The sequence below is a fragment of the Microtus oregoni genome, unplaced genomic scaffold (assembly GCF_018167655.1).
Source record: "Microtus oregoni isolate MIOR12 unplaced genomic scaffold, Mior012 000092F_ref0000046, whole genome shotgun sequence".
NCBI classification, from domain to species: Eukaryota; Metazoa; Chordata; class Mammalia; order Rodentia; family Cricetidae; genus Microtus; species Microtus oregoni.
In genome coordinates this window covers 2747801-2754230 of record NW_024544604.1, presented here as the reverse complement: position 1 = coordinate 2754230, position 6430 = coordinate 2747801, and positions in this window count along the sequence as shown.

Sequence of the window (6430 nt, the reverse complement as noted above, 5' to 3'; positions counted from 1 at the left end):
CTATTTTCTCATTGTGTTTTGGAGTCACAACAACCATTAAAGTTTGAGCCTTTGAAAGTTTAAGGCTAGAAATAATGGATTTTTCATAAGCACATGGGGACAGTTAAAGTGAACTACATGAATAGGATTGGTGTGGGGGAAATGTGTGGAGAAAAGGACGTAATCTGGAGCCCCAAGAAATACTGATGTCCACATGGCAGACTGTTGAGAAACCGTTCAGACACTGTTCAGAACAGGAGACAAACTAAAGCCAGTGAGGACGAAAAATTTATGGAATAGGTGGGTGCCAATTCATGCTGAATCCTCTGAACTATAAAACTAGGGTGCCGAGAGGATAATGTGTGGTATGTGCATGTGTTTGTGTTGTGTATGTGTATGTGTGTGGTGTGTATGTGTGTGTTCACTGCTCACGGTGTTGTTTCTTTTAAAATTTGAGTGATTAAAGATTCACATGGAATTTTGTTATTTCCTTGGGATAGACTTGCAGCATTGAAATGACTGGATAAAGGGGGCTAACACCAGGCTTTTTTTTAACTTTATGTTTCTCTGGTGCATTCTTAAGTTTCAGGTTCACTCATTCATTATTTGACATGGAACCAAGACAGCCCGGGTAGCCTGGGGTCAAGTGAGGAAACCTGCAGTTGAGCAGAACAAAGTGATGGCCTTCTCTGGCTGGGAAATTCTTTCCAAATGGTCACATTTCAGCTGGTCTCCTCTCCTCGCTTCTTATTTCTACATTATCTGTCTTTCGTCAAAGATACCAGTGAAACAGGGGCATTTAATTATGAGCTTCCCCTGCACAGAAGTTTAAGTAATCTCTTAGGAGAGACATTCTTTTTCTAGTTCAGTGGAAGGTACCTGGGAGTAAATGTGTGGCAAAACGGTGGCGGATTAAGGGCTGATAATCAGACTGAGGTACTTAAATATAGGATTTTTGTTTGAAGTCTGAGATTTGCTTACTGCTTCAAGTGATAAGAATAAGTGATAAGGATCCACTACTTATAGGAACTCACTATCTAATATGCTCAAAACGACTTGCCTTTAACTGCCAAATGACTTCATTACAAATACTTCTGTCTTTTTCTTTCTCTGAGCCTATGGGCTTTGATGGTAGTAAGAAGCCTTAAGAAATTTACTTTATCTTCAGTTAGGTGAGAAACTGAATAAAAACCCAGGTCTTCAGTTTCAGCCTTTGTTTCCTACAGATGTCCCAAGGAAGCTATTTCTTTTGTCATTAAGATAAGACATTTGCTTTCCCTTCTTGACTTCTGCCCACATTCATTTCAACAGATGGACCCATTTCAAGTACTACAAACACTAGCTTCTACTGGGTTGTCTTTGTCTACTGGAGGACCTGTGGGTTGAGTCTGAGTCACACACATTTTACGGCGTCTGCTCTGGCATGAGCTTCATATACATTGGCATTGTCTCCGAGTGAAGTTGACTCTCTTTCCCGATTCCATAATTTCAGGTGGCCCCATGTGTGATTCCAAAAGCATCCTGAGGCCCATTTGGATTGGCTTTAGCCAGCATAGCCTAGCCAGGTTCACTCTGAGAGGTTCCTGTCCCTTCATGAATGGCCACCCGAAGCTTCTGCTCTGGTTTGCGTTCTAATAGCACCCCTTGCATGGATTATTCCAAAGCAACGCTTTGAAATAATGCGCCCCTACTTGTGGCTTTTCTTGCTGCAGTTTCTGTTCTTTTTTTATTGTAGGATCTGGAGACTCACCACTAGAAGATGATGGAGTCTGGTACTCACACTCTCTCTATAAAGGTGAATGCTTTGCTTATGTGCTGACAAGGACCTGCTGATGCCAGGAGAATTTATCTTTAAGGCTGTGCGGAGCAGAGTGTAATAAAGTGACCAGACAACACACTGGAGTTCTAATGCTCTGTCCTGGAAGATAAATGTTTAAAAAAAAATAAATGTGCATAGGCGCTCATCCTTCTGACAGAAAAACAAAGGGAAGAAAAAGACATCCCAGAAGTGCTGTCTTTCAGCAGCCCGTGGTCATTTTATTCTCCTACATTTCTTTGCTCTCCTTACTTCTGCAAAGGCTGGTGAAAGTGAAAATCAAGGCTGATTGGTACATTGCAGCTAGGACTGTCCAGAGCAAACCCCTCAAGGTGAACTCTGCACCCGGTGCTGCTAATGTCCAGAGCAAATGGAGAATATGAAACTTGATTTTCATCAGGTCATCTCATGCTCTTTCTGAGCCCAACATGGCTCCTAAAATGATAAGTAAAGTGTGTTGTTGCTCAAATGAATTTGAACTTAATAGTAAGAAATCCAGCTCTCCACATTTCCTCCAGTATCCACTCCCAGCAGGTATATAAAGCCTAACCCAGACCTTCTATACTGGCTCAGGTAAGTATATCCACAAATACTCTTCCTGCTGCTTCCCTGAAGGCAGGGAGCTCAGGATAGAAACGAAGGTACATTTAAATGCTTTTTATGTGAAACTGCTCCTTCTTACTGTAGAGGAAAACTCTGAAGAAAATAGGCTGGTAAAGTTCCATTTTGACATTTGGTCCAAAAATTCATCCATACCCTGGCAATAAAACCAAAGTACTCCCCTAGACTGCAGACACTTTTCTGAGCTATCGGGGAATGGAAATAGTTCCGGTCAGCCTTTGCCTAAAGACTGTCCTTCAATTTTCCAGAGAAATGGGAAAGATTTCTAAACAAGGACTGGTGCCTATGCCTAGCTGTATTTCTGTATTTGCTTTGATTTCTGCACACCAAAGCTCACTTGTTAAATAATCTCTATCCTCACTGTCTTGGGCATTAGGTAATTTAATCAAGCACAAAGGTTCTAGTCAGATGTTTGTGGTAAGGAGATACTCTGATTCATAAAACTTCCCGAAAGGTTTTTACAGGTCTCTTTGAGTCCCTACTTGAAAACGTTCCTAAAACGCACGCAATGTAGAAAGACTGCAGTAGGGGTTACCTCGTGTCCTAAGGACATTGTGCCCAGTTACCTCCCAGTAGATCATATACCTAAAATTATGCCTACCCCAGAACCTTCCCTGGAGGTCTAAGAATAAATCTATTTCTGATAAATTATCTGTGTTGTCAGTTAAATAGCTCGCTGGCAGGAATCATCACACTATACAATCATATGTATGTACACATATGTCAAAACATGTACCTTCAGTTTTTGCAATAGAGAGCTAAGGATCTTTCTTCTTGGTATTCCTGTTATGATAAGGATTGGACCTCAGGATTTACTCATGCTAGACAACTGCTCTGTTCAAGAGTTACACCTCAGCTTTTAGGTGTCATTAATGCTAAAAGTTAGATGTCAACCATGGTTAACCATGTTAACCATGTGAGGTTCGCCCTGGAATACTAAGCTCCTCAGTGTCTGGCACAGAGTGTATCGCCAATAAATGATTTGAATTAAATCAAATTTAAAAGTAGAGAGAAAGATTAAACAGAATACATTGGATTCCTAGGATGTGACATCTTATTTATTGATTTGTCTTTATTTACTGACTTGAGTGCTGTGGATGGAACACAGCCTTGATGGTTTTACTTGGGATAGCATAATCTATTCGCACTAATTGAGGGAAGGAGAAGGTACACGGTGATGTGTCATTATTATCCCCTGTTCTAGAGAGGAGGAAGCAAGTCAGTCCTGTGTCACTCGCTCAGCTGACAGATGCTGCACTGGAGTCTGCGCAGGCGTTGTGGCTCCCGTCTGCAGTGCACTAGTCGTTTCCCATTAGCCTTCCGCACCATGCTGCCTACTCAGCAGACTACATTTAATTCAAGTTCTCAGGACATTGGCCCAGGGGGGGTGCAGAGGCTTTCCTGATTCATCAACTTGAATGTCTACTTGCTAAACCTTGTCTTCAACAGCATACGATCTTCCTTCCTCAAAGCCTCTATGTTAAACATTTGTTAATTTACTTGACTAACCCATGGTGCTTATATACCCTTTACATCTGAGTCATTCCCACACATTCCCATTGCTGGTACTAAAGCACTGTTAACTTATTAAAACACTAGCCAAAGATTCTTCCTGGAAAGCAAGAAAAAAATAAAATGCCCTTTGCAAATAAATGAATATGAGATTTGTTTTCTTCACAGAGTGACAACAGCACAACTTTTGGATATGTGGTTAACAATGATAGAAGAATTTGAAGAGTCAAAATGAGGGAGAGAAGTATCTGATTATGCTGTATTCAAATATGTAAATTTGTAATACGTGAAAGCACGCACAGATCTTACTCACGCAGAACGTAAATATACATAGTACACGAAGACTGCACGTACAAAGTCTTCCAGAAAGAAAGAGTTCCAGGAATGCCCGTAGGCCTGATGTGAGCCCTGTACATCTATATCCACATGGTAGAAGTGAATAAGCTCTAGGGTAAGCTCCCATCTATCCAACTAGACTAGCTAGGGAACGTTACTGAGTCTTCAATTTTGGATCCACTTGCCACTTTCTGCAAACCATTATATAATTAAAAAAATTAGCCAAAGGGAGCCTGAAAGCATTAGAGTAAAAACTGTTGTGTTGCCAAACCCTGGACTTTAGCAGGACTGACTAGCAATCAGAAACATGTCCTTAGGAGAGGGTTCCTGGGCAGAGCAGAACAAGGCCTGTGTTCCTTCCTGGCCACATGATGGCGAACTTTCTCCATTTTCTGGCAGCTGTGGTGCCTTTGGGCAATGAAGAGCCAGGGAACTGTAGAAAAGTAGCATTAACTCCACCCCACCCTGAGACGAGGGGGCTTATTGTTGGCCCCCAGATAGTGCAGGGAACTGATAGACTGGCAGCTGCGGGAAGTCCTCAACTAAGAAGGCAGTCTTGTCCTTCTTTAGCATGGCTCTCAGAGAGTACCATCCAAAGACAGGGGAGAAGTTCATCATTATTAGTGACATCCTAGGTATGCTCTGGCCAGTTGGCCTACTTTGCTTCCCTGTTGCTGTAATAAAACACAGATCAAAGAAACTTGTGGAGGAAAGGCTTTTTTTTTTTTTGGACATACAGATTACAGCCCACCACCAGGGGGAGCCAAGGCAGGAACCTGAAGGCAGGAACTGAAGCCGAGACTATACAGGGGCGCTACTAACTGGGCTTATTCTTCATACCATGCTTTTACAAGATATGCAAGGTCACTTGCCCAGAGTTGACATCACTCATCCCTGTGATCTGGGCCATTTCCCATCAATCATTAAGCAAGACATGTCCATAGGCCAGCTGTTCTCCACCTGTGGGTTGGGATCCCTTTGGAGGTCACATAGCAGATATTTACATTATGATTCAAAACAGTAGCAAAGTTGCAGGTAAGAAGTAGTGAGAAAAAATATTTTTATGGTTGGGGGTCACCACAATGTGACGAACTGTGTTAAAAGGGTCACAGCATTAAGAAGGTTGAGAACTACTTTCCTAGGCCTATCTGATGGAGGCATTTCCTCATTTGAAGTTCTATCTCCCCATGACTCCAGTTTGTGTCAAGTTCACAAAAATTAACCAACACAGCAACTATGAGACCAATATCAAAGCACTCTACAAATTTTCCATCTGAGGAGGGTGTCATTGTCTTTAACTAGGGATGTATAGAAAAGGGGAGCAATAGTTCCATTAGTGTAAGCCAAAATGGAACTCTATTATGAACACTGGTGTAGCTTGGTTCAAATGAGCAGACAGGAGTACTGTGGTTTTCTTTCTAGAGAACCCACATATAGCTGGGAGGAAGACACAGTTAGTTGACACTTTGTTGTGCGTTGATGGCTAAGGTGGAAACTCACGATGGCATCAATTAGTCCCAAGAGATTAGAATATCATGTTAAGGGACATGCTAGAAGGAACAAGTGCTTATTGAACATTTACATTGTGCTCAACACTGTGCTAGGCAATTTTCTATATCTTATAGTATTTGCCTGATATCATTGGCACAGGGGCTCACTCAGAGAGTTGAGGTAGCTTGTCTGCATCACACAACTAATTAGAGACACTTGGATTCATCTTTAGTTATGTCTGACACACAGTCTCCCAGTCCTACTTTCTTATCTACAGATATCTAATGCATAGGGCGCGATTGGAAGTCCAGAATCTGGACTGTAGCCAGTCTGAGAGCACAAGCGTGAAGGGCTGCATTGTCTAAACCTGTCACTTCTTATGTCTCCCTTCGTTTGTTTCTGCCTGTAGACACTCCGTGGTGCTCCCCCATCAAGGTGAAGTATGGGGATGTGTACTGCAGGGCCCCTCCGGGGGGATACTACAAAACGGCCTTGGGGACCAGGTGTGACATTCGCTGCAGGAAGGGTTACGAGCTTCATGGCTCTTCCCAGTTGATTTGCCAGTCAAACAAGCACTGGTCGGATAAGGTCATCTGCAAACGTAAGTAGACCAGACCTGTGATGAGTCTCCAGGGGCAAAGCTGTTTTGCTATGATATGAAGCTTTTCACAGAGG